The sequence below is a fragment of the Hetaerina americana genome, unplaced genomic scaffold (genome assembly GCF_022747635.1).
Source record: "Hetaerina americana unplaced genomic scaffold, ioHetAmer1.1.p SCAF_6, whole genome shotgun sequence".
NCBI classification, from domain to species: Eukaryota; Metazoa; Arthropoda; class Insecta; order Odonata; family Calopterygidae; genus Hetaerina; species Hetaerina americana.
Genome location: NW_027287205.1, coordinates 66799520 through 66818566, shown reverse-complemented (window position 1 = coordinate 66818566; position 19047 = coordinate 66799520). Strand labels below are relative to the sequence as shown.

The 19047-nt window shown below is 38.7% G+C and overlaps 1 non-coding gene across 1 annotated transcript; it reads right to left on the bottom strand.

The window, feature by feature from the left end:
- Positions 1-16663: 16663 nt before the first annotated feature.
- On the bottom strand, positions 16664-16782 carry LOC139695540 (U8 small nucleolar RNA). The gene has a single exon (XR_011702327.1). It is a non-coding gene; the product is annotated as a U8 small nucleolar RNA (small nucleolar RNA).
- Positions 16783-19047: the final 2265 nt, after the last annotated feature.

Below are 19047 nucleotides of genomic sequence, written 5' to 3'. Positions count from 1 at the left end.
TTGCGGAAAAGTACCAGGCGTTTACTTGTTCCGTTAAAAAGAGAAGTGCTTCCACTTACAAATCACCAGTCTGAAATAAAAATGTAATGATAGAGGTTTTTTGTCATTTCATCGAAATATTTTCAGTTTGTTTTCTTTCACCATCACAATAACTTCCATGTCAAAAAATTTGAAATCTAAAAAAAGAAAAATTACGTTAAGGATACGTTTGAAGTTAACATTTATGACGATTCCGCGAGTTTTACGATGCATAATTTCAGTTTACATGTTTTGCTCTAAACTTAGGACTTCTGAGAGAAAATATCCAGCACATGGCGAAACAAATCAGTAGTCACTAGGATCTTGAACTCTGCAGATCATTCCCAGATAGCTTGAGAAAGTTTTCAAACGGCACTCTTACAAGCATGTCTACACTCTAGCAACGGGAATCAGAACACTCGTATTATCCTTCATGGTTCGCAGCACTTCCGCGCTCCATTGTTTTCATTTCGCTTATCGAAAATCACCCTTGGAGCATATTTAAGAGGGATAATATTAAAAAAAATTAGCGGCTCAAGTTACCTTAAATTATTTATGCATCTCACTGAATATGTAAACTATGTAAATTTTCACGGTAAATTTATTTCGGTAGTATCGTAGTGAACTACGTTCAATGAACTACTTTAGGACTATGGTCCGTAAGGTATGATAGTTTACTTGATCAGTGATCATTTATTTTCTTCACGTTGAGACTGAAACCGTTTAAATTCACTGAAGTCACAAACCTGTTCATGTGATAACAGAATTGAGGCATGTGAATTATCAGAGTTATGGACGGATGACTCCGTTAAAGTAACTATCGCAGCATCACACGTATTTCTTTAAATTCATCAGAAGAATTGATGTAAATGTCTCCAAAGTATACAAAAAAATACACATAAAAATTAATACCTTACGTATTATATATTTTTTCAGCACTTTCATGCAGCGCAGTCGTATTACAGTGACAATTATCTCACGAGGACATCAAAAAGAAGTCCCCTACGAGAGTATTTTTTCTTCACTCAACAAAATTATGCTGGTTAAACAATGAATACAGAAAAACGAAACATTTTTTATTTAATCATGCAGGAAGCCTTCCAGTACTATTAGGATAAAGCTTCAAAATTATAATTTTTGCACCAAACATTTTTTTCATCGAAATTCGACGATATCTATGTTCGGTCATGTATCTCACATTTTTACGTTATTCAAAATTCACGTATTCAAATGTATCCGTGCATTGCTCACACGAAGCACTGTCTGTCAGGATGGCATTTCCAAGGAAGGATATTAATTTGAGAATTAGACATTATTACATTACCTTTGTCCGGTGGAAACGCAGCAAAACCTCTGCTTCATGACCAAAAAACCTGATAATTACGATTATACCCAGATCGAATCGCATTCGCCATCGAGTTACCCTTTGACCGTCCATGACAGGGGTGGGACATCCCTCCCCCCGGCCCAGCCCCAGAGGTGAGTCAGCGTTGCCATCAGATTTCGTCTGTTTGTTCAGTACATTCCTCTTGCGTTCACTCACTAGGCTGCTTTCTACGATAGCGAGGAAAGAGGGGATATTCATTGTACTCTCATGGAAATGAAAGGTGTCCGATACGGCGTCGTTGCTCGCAGGGGCTAAGAAAAGGGCGCTCTCTCGCCTTCTCGTTGGTTAAATTTAAGAATCAAATATTCTGCCGTCTTCTGGCGTTTACCACCGATCTTGACACGGAGAAGCTTGCAATTGGAACACAAAGCATAAGAATCCGTACCGTGAACTGGGAACATCAATTCTTTCTTGCATCATCGTGTGTCCGGATTGTAACTGATTTGGAAGAGGCGACGGAAAAAGACTTGTAAACACCTGATGTAATGAGAGAGCAGTCCAAAAACTTTCTAAGACCCTACATGAATAGTAAGAAGGCACAATATTCTGCAGCAATAGAAATAAGTCACAATATTCAAGGACTTTATTGATGGATTTGCAGTTGAATTCAGCCTCTAAAAAAGTACTTATGCACTTAATACATATCTTATTTTAGCATCATCACTGGCCATCAATTCAAAAGTGTTACTCTTTCATTTCAAAGCATAACTTTATTTAGTTAAGCTACCGTAAGTTTTAATTTCCCAACCCTAAATTCAGTTCCAAGAATGATTCAACGCAAAAATTTCGACGGACTTCAAGGCAAAGATCTGGCGAAACACAAGATTATTTTCATTCACTTTGGAAAGGGAAATATTAAAATACCCATTTTTCAATGGCAATTATCCACCTTATGCAAAAATTAACAGGAAGTCTCCTCAAACGTGAAATTAAAATATTTCCACGAACTCCATTTCGTTCGAAAAATATTTCAATTACCATCTCGCCCTCTTGCGACGTAGCATATGAATATTACAGTATCACACTTATGAGGTTTGGAGGATATTTATACTTTAATTGCAATACTTTTTCACGGTCTATTATTATGAGAAATGATCTTTACTTTCGGAATAAATCAAAACACAACCCAACCCTATATCGCACTTTTCTGCTCGATGTGACTTCCTAAGTAGGATTTTTTTCTTGGACGAAACATACCCCATCTGGCAGGGAGATCTCTTTCAGAGATCTTTCGGCGAAACTTGCTTTCTACTGCCTTCTGGTGGAATTAACAGGAAGAGGGAGTAAAATAAACGGAACACAGAGACGTATAGCGTCCATCATCACAGTTGTTGATTGCTTGAAATGGGAATACACGGAAACCTCTCACAATAAATTCCCTTGAAGTCAGAATACCAGAGAAATTCTCCCAATTCTTGCTCTTTCCTTGCTCGAATCGCAAGATTCGAGCAAGGAAAGATAATATTTGGTGGAGTGGCGATGTGGGAAGATGAAAAAAAGGCTTATTTTCCACATCCTTCGGCACAAATGACACTTGGATTCCGGTGTTAGGTGATGCTGGAATATTCGAACAGCAATCCGATCGTCAAATAACTCTTTGCAAATTTACGCAAAACCATCTAACGTTTTTAATAATCTATTTGATTCGTTATTAAGTGCTTAGATTTAAGACTCGGCACGTTGGAATCAATTATTAGATATAGAATAAACCAAATTTCAACTATATAATCAATAGTTTGCATTAAGTCATCACCAGTTAAATATGCTTCGTCAATATGCCTAATTCTCGGTCAACAAATTTCTATCAAAGGTAAGAATCTGGTTGGGTTATTGTGTTGACAATACCCTGATAATATTTGATTTATGATTTATTTTTGGGATCCAAAAATAACCGATACATCGTAAAACAGTACAAAATATCATTTCATTTGATCGCGGAAACAATACAATTTCAGTCATGCAGCAATTAAATCAGCTATTGATAAATGTCATTAATAATTTTTATAGATTGTCTTGCATTCATAAGAGTTTATATATATAATAATTGGTCTTGTGAAACTAAAAAGGACCTCTTAATGTAAAGGGAGGGCTTTTCTGCAATCCTGACAAATCAAATCTGCGTACCAGATAAAATAAAATTGTTATTTTACGTAGGTAGTGTCTTTCTTGAAATATTGGAATTACGAGGTCTGTTTAGTAAATAATGAGCATATTTTTAGCGACATAATTTTCCCTCGCCATTCAAATTGCGATGATTCTTCTCAAAGAAATGTTAACTGTCGCTGGATAGGCCTCATTTAGAATATGCTGCAAGTATATGGGATCCTCACGAAGTTGGATTGATTGCCGAATTGGATCGGTGCAGCGTAGAAGAGATAGATTTGTAAAACGTTGTTATGATACACTCAGTAGCGCATCCAAAATAGAAGACGAGCTAGGCTGGGAATCACTCACGGGGCGAAGGTTAAATTACATATTGAAGCTCTTACATAAATTGGAAGGACGCCTATTTAGCAGTGATGTTGAAAATGTTTCATTAGCCCCATCGTTCTACGGTTGGAGAGATCATGTCAATAAAATTAGAGAAATTAAGTGTAGAACGGAGAGATTTAAGATGTCATTTTTTTCACGAACATAAAGGGATCAGAATAACATTGTCCGACCGCGGTATGGGTCACATTCCGGTCAAAATTAGTCTGGTGTATTCACCCCGTGCCACAAACCCTAGCGGGGGCTTACAGGATACTGAAATATCTCAAAAATATCTTTAAAATATCTAAAAAAATGCCTAAAAAATATCTAAAAGTATATATAAAAATATCTTCCCATCGGAAGCAGTTCACTTGTCCCATCTATTTTCCCAGTCTTCGGAGAGATGTCGGAAGGAATATTTGATAGGTCCTTCGAAATCAGCCTCAACAGTTTTCACCACTGCTCCTGATGACGACAAAGCTTCCCACAAAGGTGTTTCTCCACATTCGGGAACAGGGAAGAGCCCCATGTGGTCGCGGATGTTCAGGCAAATCCAACTTTCAATACAAAGTTACGTGTTACCTCCATCGTTGCCGTAGGCGAACTGAGCATATTTCAACTTGCAAGTCTACCGCTGACGCATTAACGCATTGAACCGATAATGTAACATTAGACTTTTATATAAAAATATTTGTACAATAAATTATTCGAATGAAATTTATGATTCCCCTTTGATGAATTTGAATTTATGATCTCTCATTGGAAAATGCCTCAGGCCCGGTGTTACAAGTACACATTTACATATTTAGAAGGGCATGTGGCGGGGGGTGTTAGGTCATGACCATGTATGCACGATCACAATTATTACACCTCTATACAAATATCAGTTTGATCATTCACTGGAAGGAAGTTAATCACACGAAAGAAGGTACTTACATGGAAGAATGTCCAGTGGCAAGTATATTCAAATCATACAGGGCGAGTGTTGAAAAGATGGATCTATTTAAAAACATACAGGTACATCATATCGACAAAATATATACGAGTACATTCCCAATACTAATTATCCCCTTCGCTCCTGTGGTCATATCTATTTTTTCCTCGAATTCTACGAGAAATAAACAACATTTTAAATCTTTCCGTTCTACTATCTCCCTGATTTTACGTGCGTGATCGGATCTACCATTTTACTCGTAAGTCGGGGCCTGAAATATGTCTTCAATATCCTCAGATAAGTAACCTGCCTGAAAATTTACAAAGTAAATTTAACCTGTATTCCAACCTACGGTCGACTAGTGGTTCCCATCCTAATTATTCCAACAGTGTCGTGACGCTGCTACGTTGTTCATCATAACTTTTCACAAACCTAGCTGATTTACGTTACGCTCGATCTAGTTCCAAAACTAAGCCTCAAGAGGATCCCATACACTCTATGGGTGCATAGTACTCTAGGTAGGGTCTAATTAAAGTGAAATAAAAAATTCCTCAACCCTCTCAATACATAATATATAAATTTTCGTTTGAATTCAGTCGTTAGTTAATGTGATTGCTAACTTAACTTGGATATTACCGACAAATCTGATCTTATAATCAAATAAGATTGCTCTATAATGAATGTGAATATTGTTACCGTAGTAAAATCGTCTGCAAGTGATTACCCTTGTTTAGCAGTCTGTTTTTAACTTAAATAGCGGTCGTAAAACTGATTTTTGGCCTTAATCGAATGTTAAAGTTAACCTTCGGGAATACGAGTCATCATTAAACCTGGCCTTAGTGCACATGAGTCGTGACTAAGCTTAAAGCCGTCGGGTGCGTCAACCTCTAACTATATAGGTTAGCAGTGAAATAGGCAAGTGTACTCGACTAAGCAGTCGTGCACACCAAGCAGCGGTAGGCACTCGGAGGATGCACGAGTCCATCGTTGGGGATGACGACCAATAAATTCTACGAAATTCTTCGGCGGTTCCGTGACTTGGCGAGGGGATAGTTATACGTAAGAAGGGAGCAGCAGCCCTCCTTTATAAGAGCGCAAGTGAAGAACAAAGTGGTCGATAGAGCACCACTGAATGCTTGGTATGAATTACTTCAATTACCGCGATCAGGAAAGCAAAGGATCAGTTAAATATCACGAGAAGCAGCAGCTCACCAATCCTTATTTTTAATTTTCATTGAATTAAATCACAGATTTGAAAGAACTCAACATGAAAACATTTAGGAGGTAAACCGGACCTCCATTCGGTTCCTTGAGTTACTCCAGAATCGAATTTTGTAATCAGTTTATCACTGGGACTTGGAATGTCACGTGCCTCCGGGCATGTGGAAGATTAGAGAATTTAAAGAGAGAGATTCGCAGAGTGAAAGAAACCATTGAAAGATCCAGCATGCCTACAAAATACATATGACCAAACATTCACTATTTTGGTAAAACTCTTCAAAAAAACATTATATTCAACCAATCATTTTAACATCAAAAATCTGCGCTACTTCATACTTCATGCACAGAGTTGTTAAAATATACATTAAAGTGAAAGAATGTCATCTAATCCATCTGAAGGGATTAATTATTGAGAACCGCAGGGTTATTTACTGTTTATCCGTAACTAGAAATGAGCGCATTTATGAAAATAACACGGCTATAATCAATCGTATCCTAAATAATTTTATGGGTGATTTTGAAACTCATCCGCTCACTCGAACCGATTTACCATACCTTCGTGTATAAGGAGATTCGAGTACAAGCATAAGTATATTTTTCAGCTCAAAGAGCTACGCTAAAAACCCTTGACTTAATCACAAGCCGAAGTCAAGAAATTGAAAGAAAGTTACCGAGTTTTGTTAGAAAAAATTTATCACGTCGAACAAAACATGGATTGATTGCGGGGATAGCAAAGCTCTTTCTGCTTTTCATTTTCCGGCTTTTGGTCCTAACCAATCTTCTCCTGTTATCCATTCCCCTTCCATGACTTTCTAAATTACTTGTTACCAAGTTATTAATTGTATAGGGCTATAGTTATGAGCATTTTAAAACCATATTTGATCCTCATGAATGGCAACACCATTGAAGCTGTTCAATGTTTTCCAGGATTGTATTATTTTTATGTATAATTTGCCTAACTTCCCCATTTACAATGTGTTCTAATATCAACACGACCAGTACATAAAATCCATATCTATTGCCCTAATTCTTATTTTATTCGTATTTCTTATGGGCCAACATCCTGAATCATAAATGGCTCTGGGTTCAACTATAGATTTTATTATCATCATTTTTATTTTGTGTTTATTTCTGATGACCAAAGTGGGCTATTTCATTTTTTATTGGTCTGATACTTTGTGATGCTTCGATAAATAATTATAAAATGTTTTGGAACAATACAAATTAAAATTTTTCGCGAGGAGTTTTAAAACTGTTACATTTCTAAAAATACCTGAAAAACGATTTCACTGTGAAGAATTTTTCAGTGATTCATGGTCAGTATTACGATAAAGTTCTTCACTCACGTCATTAACCGTCATGAAGTCGTCATCGCCTTCCACCTCGCTTCCTGTAACACCGGTTGTTGAGGCCATTACCTCGTCATCACCGTCGTCTTCATAGATGGCATCACCAACCAGAGCGATTGAGATTCCGATTTTAGGAAGGGCTTTCTCATCAATTCTGCTGGCATTGAATTTTGGACATAATTTGACCATGCAAAGACAGTCGTTACGACTTGTTTCTGTTAGTTTGCTCCATTTGTTAGAGTAGCAGTAATGCATTCCATCCACGTTTTACGTGAACGATCCCTGAATTGCTCCTAAAGATAGTCACATGATGGCCCTAACTTGGATTCCGACACTGGAATGGTAGCTCTAAAGAATTTCAGGTCTTCCACAGTTTTTTGTGAAGGGTTTTATACTGCCATAACGTATCCCAAGCGATCACCGACAGTCTGAACAACACTGCTTCGGAACGCCTCACCCACACCTGGCGAAACAGTTACTGTTTCACCCGTCCACCCTTTTCCGTAGGCCTACACAATAATTCTAAGGGAGAAGTCATATTCATTGGTAATATTATCGCTTTAAAAATAACTCCAGTTTTAAATTGTGTACCATTACCCATGCATACCAGAACCACAGCAAATCACGCTGTTTCTCATGCCCCGGTAAAGGGGAATGTTTGTTAAATTGATTTCCCATAATAACTTTTAGGTTTGGATGTGTTATTTCAGAATTGTTATAGGTAATAAGTCGAATTCTAGATTTAAAATGCAAGATGACTCAGAAATAAATCAGGAATCTACTAAGAGAACAAGATAAATGGTTACTTTCATTGCGTTTGTATTAGTGTGAGAACTTCTGGAACAATATTTTGATCCCAAAATTAATTAATTAAATTATCATCAAAATCCTTACCTTTCAACTCATTTTAAAATTTTTATTGCTTATAAATTTCGCATTTCCGATCAGCTAAGTAGCCCGACAAGGATATAGCTCTTTAACGAAGGGCACTTTTATACCCATTGTCGCCGAAACCAAATGGTCTTGTTTTCTGCAAATCTCTTAAGTTTTGAGTAACTTTTGTTTCCACCAATTTCTGTGCCCCGTTCGAATACTGTGGACTTGTCCCATGGATGTTCCATTTCCTTTTTTCCCTAGCATCTTCTCCTAAATAATACTTCAAGCAAAATAATCGGGTCTAAATACGGTACCCGATATTTAATATTCCTTTTTTTCCGTTGCAATAACAAAGTCTATCTTTTCATCTATTTCCTCTGCAACTTCCTGATGTGCTTTCCTTTCTATCAAGCTTTTATTCATCACCCTTCTCCAAGTCCACGCTAATACTGCCCCTCAGCGATCTCTCTCTTTCCCCGAACTCAACTCGCACTTCCATAGAGCAATGCACTCCAGATGAAGGCTACTGCAAAAGTTTTTCGTTTATCTAAGTTCACATGACTATCTGTTGGGAATATATTCATTTTTTCGAAGGCAAGTTTTGCCATTTCCACCCGTATCTCTGTGAAAATACCTGCTGTCGCGCAGAGATTTCCTAGATCACATTGCAAACCTATGCAATTAACGCGTGCTGAAGGACGCGGGGTCTAATCGGGGTCTGCTCGCATATCACGTCACGCTTCGGTGGTGAAGAAGTTAGGTATGTGACAGGAGGATGGGAGAAAGAAGAGTTACACGAGCCGCGTTTTCACATGGCATCAACATCACACTGGCCTCTGATGTAGCAAAAGGAAATGACGCTTGCGATGGAAGGATTTCATGAAAATATCAAAACGTAAAGAGGGCTGGAATAGGACGATTTGTTCTTTATAGTTCCATCCGTACAGTTTTGAAAATGCGCATCCTTTTTCCAACTAACGTTTGTACAAGAGTAATATGGGACGAGAATGAGTGAAAAATAAGATTGAAAATTTGACGAACGTAAATACGGAACCATAAAATAATACCTCTTTAGAAAGTCTTCTTCAATTTTGGGGTTAATTTTTCGAAAGGAGCGCTTTGAGGCGAATGATGGTCAATGCGTATGAAATCTGTTTTTTTGTTTAATATAAAAATAGTCAATTTTAAAAGTAGATGATAAAAACCTAATTCAATACGAATTAATAATTTGAGAAAAAATAAATTTTTAAATGAAAATCCAAAAGTAGTTACAACGAGAAAATTTAGTTAAATCTCATTGTTTACTAAGTGAGCATAACAATCAAATATCCCTGAAATATGAAACACGTCACCAGTCCAACGAACTTTGACAATATTCGAAGTGAAAATTTGAAGAAATATACGGCAAAATTTCGGTTAATGATGTTTTTCAACAAAGTGGGAGAAGGGATTCAAAATTAAACGTGAAAATTTAGAACGAAATAGTTAAGGAAAGGTGCTAGGCTAGATCTCATATTGAAAACTACTTTTAAGATCCGGCTCAGAATGGTATAATGTTTTGATTAAAAGCTTTTGAAAGTAAATACTGGCCTTAGCAATACTAATTGTGGTGAATCAATAGAATTTATCAAAGTTTGTGGAAATGGAGGACTCGCTCGCAGTACGAAGCAGCATTTAATCGAGCAATAAATCACAACTCATATGAGTTCAATTTTCACATCAAGGGTTCTAAATAGTTCTCACTCTAATCTCATATTATTATTATTAATATCGGTAGATGAGAACCCGATAAGAAGTTTGGGGAAAGTCTCCGCAGGAAGACATACAAATCATGCTGATATCAGTAAAATTTGGCATTGATTACCATTCAAACTACTGAAAACTTGAGCGATGGCTATTCATTTTAAAAATTAAATGATTAAGTCAAATATTTCCCCAATGGCTGGTCATCTTAAACTAAACGCCATTACACAATATGCTAGAGATCGATACCGTATAGTTTAGGCTTTCTTACGATCCTATCGCGGAAGTTATGACAGTCTCTGTCATTGCAGCAACTTGAGCTGGTTTCATGAATACGCACGAGCGTACGAGTAACGCCATGACGAAGCATTTCCAGGCATTAAGGTGAAACGTTTGAAGAGATCGAGCTTATCAGCGGGGAGAGCAAAGCCTCCCGTGTGAATGACGGCACCATTCGCGGGTAACATCGAATTTATGGCCTCCGCAATCACGGTGACTCCACAAAACCTTGAACCGATGCAAACCAGTCCTTCGAACTCGTAGAACGAGGAAAAGAAAAGTTGACCGCTAAATATCTCTCTTCTTTCCGAAAAGGTTATATTCCAGTAAGAAGCTGATCTCCACTCAAACCAATTATAAAGGAGGCATAAGGTTAACTAACGACGGAAACATGCAAAAATTCACGAAAACATTTATAATATGGGTTACTTATGACCAATTGACTCTTTAAATAGTCAAAATTTAATCTTTGCCTAGTTGCTAAGAATATAGGGTGTCAATAATTTTTCATTCATTTTTCATTGACATCCCAATCTCATCAATCACCGCTACAAAAGAAGGAGGTAGAATTTCGTATTGATTGTCTTCCATTTCCGAATGAATTTTTGTAAAATGGATCATAGAATTGATGAAGGAACACCTTATTAATCACACTGCTTGGCAAATGAGTGTATGGATGAAAAACATTAGTCCATGATTTCAATTTAACCTCGTAAACTACGGATCATAGGTTTATGTCGTACCAAGCCCATGCATGTCCTCACACACCAAGGAAAGTTCGAGACTTAACAGTTAAGAGTGTAATTCCGTCATTATGCCTGCATGGCTCATTTCATCATTTCGTATATGCCGTCTCTTTAATCTCACTTATTTATATTTCTAATGTGGGAGTGTCTCGCGGCTGAGATTTAAGTCATGGGTGCGTACACCGGATTTCGGATTGTGATTTGACCTCAAGATATTGAGGTCGGGTGCAAAATAAGCGAGTGCGCTAGTCTTGTAAGCGGTCGTGGGCAATGAGCGCTGGTACATGGAGGACGCAGGAGACCACCCTTGGGTAAAATGACCTACAAATACTCCGAATCACACGAAGAACAGCCACTTGGAGAGTGGTTGTCTCCAAACAATGGATAGAGAGGCAAGCAGCCCTCCTTTATAGTGTGTAAGAAAGTGGAGGCCAAAGCGGTCGCTACAGCAACGCGGTACTGCTAGCAGACGTGACATAAATTGCTTGAACGACGGCAGAAATGCGACACCCGTCGAAGGCAACGAGAAACCAGCAGCAGACCAATCTTCTATTTTCCTTTCGTTAATTTAAGTAACAACTGTGATAGAGTTCTCTCGAGTACTAGGTATGTTTCGAAGGTAAATTAAGACCACATTTAAATCTCTATGCGCGGGCTACGGGAGGGATTACTTTTGTATTCAATCGAACACAAAAGTTCGATTTTTTCTATTGTTTATCGGAAACTATCTGAAATCGAGGTCTTTGGGGATCTAATGGATTACATGGTTTGAGGAATCGTATTACGTTCGTCGGCAGCTTTCGCCTAATCACTTTTTTCGTAAAAAATTACGTAATATATATTAATACATTATTAATTGCCTTCGTCTTTCACCAAACATCTGTGTAATGTGTTACTCTTTTTTACGCTGGTAATGTACAGTTCATTTCAAAATGTACAGCTCAGGGAATCGCCTACAGAGCTTTAGTTTACTAAAATATAGACAGCATTGGTTCGGCGAAGATCTCTCTCTCGTGATTGTCTTGCTGAAATTTTCTCATTGGGTGGATTTAATCGATCGACATTGGCCCGAGTTCATAGGAATACATGGAGGCATTATTAATTTTTTACTCTGTAGTCCTTGGGCCATTGCTTAGCACACATGAACATGCAGCACCGAACTCACCAGGTCACACCGTCGACAGCAGCGCTGCCATGGATGACCTGGTCTCTCCTTTCCACACCTTAGGATCTCACAAAAGTGGCAGGCTATTTATAGTGAGTCTGCCCAATCCAGAGCGCTCCCTTCATGGTTTCCCATGCTAAACGACGTAGAGATGAATGAACCCAGGAGACGAGGGACCAAGGTCTTTTTTCTGAAGCAATGTGATGTGTAACTTAGAACAGCCGCTTGGAAATTCTATACTATTCGTTCTTCGCTTTTGAAGTGTGCAGTGGTCATCCCTAAGGATTGAACTCGCCGTCTGATTCCGACTACAGTGACCAAATCAAGGGTCATATAGCTTTGGAAGAGGTGGGTCAGGTTCTCTCATGATTTCTAGAATTTTGTAATGTCTCTCTACTGTGCAATGGCCTTATTATCATTACGCAAAATAATGTCTTTGTGCTATAAAGGTTCACTTAGAAAATGACAGACAAATGCATATGTAAACGCGATCGCCTCTTTCTCGGTGAGATTTTGGTGCTCCAATCCAAGAGGAAACATTCGAAAATGTGTGTGTGTTCATATTTTTCATTACTGATACTTGTTTCTGCGGCCCAAAGGAAGACATGAAAAACTTTTCAAAATTAAATACGTGTCTCGATTGGGTCGAATGTTCATGCTGTGCGTAAGTGTATACATGTACTCCCGTTGATACAACAAGGCCACGATCAGCCATAAGGTCGACAAAACGCTCAATCCACTGTCGACCAACTTCGGCGACTGTCCAGTAGACTGTATGCTAGGTCAGCTACTCATCGGCCGGGAATGCACATACAGACGCGGACGACCGGACGTGGTTGGTCGGTTGGTGTGACCATTCAGTCCCAAACACCTAGGCGACTCCCTGGGCTATATACAGACTAGTTGATAAGGGCACTCCAGAACTAGGTATTTTTTATCTTTTTTTGTCATGAATTGAGCCTTTAGTTCCAATTTCACATTGCAGCTAAGACAATGCGTGCCGCCAATATCAGCAGTCGTCATTGTAAGTCACGCTGATAGGGATCCTGGAGGCTTTCGTCGAAAAAGGTAAACGCAATACCAAACGGACATCCTAATCCTTCGACACCACGCAGCAGAGCTTAGGTGGGAATTCGCGGCGGGTGCTGTAGACCGCGAAATGCGACATTTGCTTGCGCGATGGGAGAGGCGGGAAAGAGAGAGATAGCGGGGCGACTGACTGAATCGCACGCATGCGGACCAGATGAGTGTGTGGAGAGGGGGAGGAGGGAGGGATGTGGCATTTCATTCATCCCGGCTGAGCGATCACTACGTCGCGCCTCCGGTGTGATTCCCGGAATAGGCTATATAGGGATAGGGCGCAGAGCGGGTAGGTGTCAGAACAGCAGGAAGTTACGTCATCGCAGGTCACGTGCTGCTCTGGGGCGTCCGCAGCGGGCTCCACAGATGGCACGCCGACGTCAAACTCAAAGCGTTCAACACCCCCCACTCATCCCTCTCCGCCTTTCATTAGGTCTTTTGCTTACGATCCTCCGCAGTGCTGTGACGGCGGCACGGGAGTTGGAGAGGTAGGAAGTGAGTGGGCATGGCAAGACGCCTCGGTCAGCTCAATGCTGCGTTTATGGAGGAATTCTCAAGAGAAATTCTCGTATTTTACAAATAATACATTATCAAGTGCATCATACTAAAGATCTGTGGGGGTACGATTTGCCTGCATGGACACAAGAAGCTATTTCTTTGGCTACAATAAGTAATTTTTTAAAAATTTCGTATTTTCCTATGGAAACCATAAAAATGTCTACACTCTTTGATTTAATGATTGTTCAGGAATAAGTTATACATCCTGTCTTTCTCCTCTGCACATTGCTGCTCATCTCGATTCATCATTTCGCATCCTTTTTTCTACATTCACCCTAATGCACAGTCTGCATAATACTGCAATCCTTCCAGTGTGTCTCTCATGTGGTCAACATTTGACATACAGGAATTGAGACCACTATACTAATTAAATATTTTTTTTAAATATAGGGTGTAAGCAAAGATAATATAACCCCTGTCTACGTAGTCGGTTGATGGCCATGTGCCTCGAAATTTAGTAGGTCACGGCCAGCAAAATCTTGGAGGTGATGCTTGACCTTACCCGTTCTTCCTTTTGAGTCTGAACTCACACTTAATTGGTACTATGTTATGGTCTGAATCCACATCCGCTCCAGGGACACTGCGAATTAATCATGCTTTTCCCAAATCTCTGCATTACCATAATACGTAAAACTTATGTGATATCTTTTTGAATCTCTGAGAATTTCCTACGACTATTATGATCATTAAATGAAGAACAAAATGTAAATTTCCACTGTTCTTTATTTACGTATAACTAGTTTCAACGTTTAGGCGTCATCATCACGTACCTGATGATGATGCTTAAGTGTTGAAACTAGTTATACGTAAACAAAGAACAGTGGAAATATACTCGTACATTACGCTCTTAATTTAATGAAAATGAACTTCCACAAAGTTGAGTCTGGAACAATTGAATGCCTATTATGATGTTTAAACCCAAGTGTTTGTGATGATTACACTAAGCCTCCGTAGAGAGAGCCTATTTTTTCTCTCCGTGATCATCCCTTGTTACTAAATTTTTAGAAAAAAATATCATAAACTGTACGGCATTAAAATTTTGGAATGAGAAAAAGCATGACATAAATTATAGATTATTACAGTTGATGGGATCTCGAGTTAAGTTATTTCAGAACAGGACAAATGCTTAAACACAGCCTCAGCAAAGATCTATTGTTTTTGCTCCGCGGTCATTCCTCGTTTCTGAACCTTTATGATGAAATATCATACAATATGCGGCACAAAAGTTTGGAATTAAAGAAAAAATGTGAAATAAATTATTGATGATTACAGTGGATGGAATCGAGGGAAGTTATTTCAGAACAGGTTAAACACTGGGGCGTTATAATGAATTTAAGCCTTTCATAGGGTACATTCAATATAAATCATAAACACAGTAATCAACCCGAAGGTCGGTTTGGTAGGTGAATCATGGTAGGGGGGCCAGTTCCCTGTGCCGGCTATGTTTTCCCAGGAAGGCCTGGTACCCAAAACATCACAAAGCTTGGGTGCAGCTGAGGCCGCCCAGAGTAGCTTGCCTGGAAATCGAATCCGGTCCCTTCGGTCAGAAGTCCAACGCTCTACCCCAGGGCTATCGCAACCCCCAGGATACATTCATAAAAATGAAATGCTGGTCAGCCTCGAAGAGGATAATTCCAAGAAACTGCAAGAGATGCCGCAACAGTAACTTTTAACGGATTTATCCGCTAAGTGTGTATTACAATGCATCAATTTCAGAGAGTAAAAATCATTCGCCTTGACTGGGATTCGAACCCGGATTCCTCGATACCCGGTAGAAAATTTCAGAGTATAAGAGGATGCCTCGATAGCTTACTGGCTACAGCATTCGGCCGGAAATTGAGGGATCCGGGTTCGAATCCCAGTTAAGATAATTTATTTTTAGACCCTGAAATTAGTGCATTGAAGAGGCTAGTTTTCATTTGACGGATTGTATGAAAATGTAGCGAATAGGTAGGAGAAAGGTGTTTCTTCACTTTGATTAAGACCATATTTGGAGAAGAAGGCTTCAGGAATGGGCGTGCGAACTCAATTAAGATTTCCCTTTCCGAGCTGATTGCAAGGTAATGGAAACTCAATAAACTGCTGAAAATTTAGATGCGAGACTGAGACATTCTCACAACGGAACTAGACTCGGGGTTTTGATAAATTTCATTGTATAATCCACTAGACTTGTATTTTTGCATCCATAGTATTATAAACTACTTAACTAATGAATGAAAAGACTAATAGGCTAAGTCGAAAGGAGTTAGGTTATTCTGGTTTGCATTCTGTATATCGAGAAGATCAAAATAGGTGTAGTATAGTGGTTTCAATTATTTCAGATGTTGACCGCTATAGAAACATACTGGAGGAAAGTAGCATTTGGCAGGCTCTTTATTGGAGCGAATGCAGAAAAAAGGGCGAGAAATAAAGAATGGTGATGAGCAGAGATTTGCAAAGGAGAAAGACAGGTTTGTCATATGTTGAAATTAGATAGCCAATTATAAATCTGGTTGGTAAGGGAATCACGGTTATTATTAACGCCTAAACGAATTAGTTAGTATGGCTGCTGATGGATATAAATCAGACAGCTAATTTATTCAGATTCTTATGAAGTAGCAACATTGAAGTTCTTGTAAGTGAGGCATAGGAGGGAGAGTTCTGTTTAAAGAAGCTTTGAAACGATATTGTGCTCAAAATTAACTCTAGTGCAACACCAAACCTCTGGTTCAATCTGAGCGAAACAATAATATTATTACTGCTATTATTCAATTCACTCTAAGATTCACGAGTAAGATTCCACTGTGAAGTTCCAAAGGCAAAATACCATTGGTAATTATCTGTCTTCAGTGTACTATCAGAAGTTCCACTAACGTGCGTTGCGAGGTCACGTTAGTGGCGTGAGTTAATCAACATATTGATCATTTCACACATTCATCACTAGTCAAGGTGGTCAGGATTGACCCCACTGAAGACAACACTAAGAGCGAACAATATACATCCACCAAAACGTAGCGCTTCCTCTTATACCGATGGCTATGGAGTACATTTAACTTAATCTGTAATTCCATATATGTCAGGAAAAATCGATAAATTCAGATTATGGACAATGTCAAGGGTATCTCATTCAGCGACACATATCTCTTTACAATACGCAAGAGGTCTTTAAAGAGCGTTTTGCTAACGATGCTTACACTGCGACACCAAAAAAGCCATCTAATAGCCGTTTCACGAACTACCTCTACTCCTCTCAACTTCTTCTTTCTGGGTACTTTCACCAATTCAACAGGTGGGCGGGACGGCCGTCGGGGCCAAATGCTCCTTGTACTAAGTGGCGAAGTTACTTGCGAACTTAATCTAAGTGACGAGATTGAAACTTCAACGTGCCCTGCCTTACACCTCTTCCTAACACTGCCCATCCGGACTCTCCGTTCCCCACTCGCACCTGAGCAGTCTGAGACATGTACAGATTGCGGATTAGCCTCCTATCCCTCCAATCTATTCCTATTTTCTGCAATATACTCATTAGGTTTTTTCCAATGCACTCTATCAAACGCCTTTTTGAAATCTACAAAAATATTGAGGCTAAGCATAACTTACTTAGCGACAATCCGCATAACGAGTGACGAGGAGAATTCTTGGGATATATGATTTCCCACCTTTGATTCACGAAGGATAAAAAATGTACACTTTGGAAACCCTATATACAACGATACTGCGATACACTCTCCAAACAAAATAGAATAAAGCAAACATATTTTTATATTGGTGTGATTTTTGAGTACAATGTGATTCATTACAACTGTCTGATTTAATAGATCACTTTATTTTGACACGATTCCTCTTAGATTTTATCTACGGATTTGAGTGTACATCTACACCTAGAGTGGGCATCTACGCCGACAAGATGGTGTGTGCCTGGGTATGTCAAAACCACTATGGTATTTAATGACCGCACTGAGTATCATTTTATTTTCGTAATGTTCGAATTACCGTGCGTGATTATTTATACTGTGACCATCACGATCTGTTCAAGAGAAAAAAACTTGAATTGCATTCATTTTTTCATCCAAATCGGCAGTCCGAATTCTGTCTCATTGTGTCTGCCAATGCAATTTGGATATAGAATTGTTCCTCTGTTCCAGCGCTGGGCTTGAATGACATGTATTTACCTAAAAAGAGGTTTTTACATCTCATCTACACAATACACCGCCAGTTGGCGCTAGACCGTGTGTCGGGGGCTGTTACATCACTATTCATACATTAAATAATATTAGCCAACATTAACTAGGATACTGGTAAATCCTATCAGTCGTAAATACTAGTTAGTACAAAAAACACCTGCGCACATACGTACAGTCAACCAAATACCAACATAAATTACTCGTATACGTTTATTGCTGTGTTTGATTACATTATACATATTAGACTTTAAATTAATTTTTACGAGCGCTACAGTTCGATTTTGTCATGCTTACGTATCGAGCGAGTGAAGAACCAGTGCTTTAATCCGCCTGTTACGATATCTATCTTTCTTTTATTATGTACTAGCTGAATACCCGGCTTTGCACGGGTTAGGGAGAAACAATAATATAAATATACTACATAAATAAAAACAACAAATTATAAAGTACAATAATACACTACTTCATACAAATTTAAGAATCTTTTTTATTTAACACCTGTTTATAAACTACATTTTTTGTTTCATATCCAGGAGAAAGAATATATAAATTTTTGGGCGAACCTACTCTGGAGCAAGCAACATAAAGTTGCCCGTGGCTAAAACATGGCGATCTTAGATCAACACCACAAAACTTTAAAGACTGTCCCTGTGATTTATTAATGGTAATTGAAAAAGCTACCCGGACTGGAAACTGTAATCTTTTAAAGTTGAAGGGAAGATCAGTTGGTATTAGAGGTATCCGTGGAATAAAAATTATTTCACCTTTTCCTTTTCCAGTTAAAATGACTGCCTGGATTATATTTTTCATTAATTTTGTCACACACAATCGTGTCCCATTGCAGAGTTTTGGTGGATCTAAATTTCGCAATAAAATGATTGGAGATCCTACTTTAAGTATAAGGCGATGTTGTGGCAATCCAGCTGGATCAAGTGAATTTAGGAATTCCGTTGGATATTTGACGGCTTCGTCAGCATCCACTACGGTATCAACCGATTTATATTCAATCACGTCTCCTGGCAGCATGGCTAGTATCTCCTTGTTAATTTCATTAAC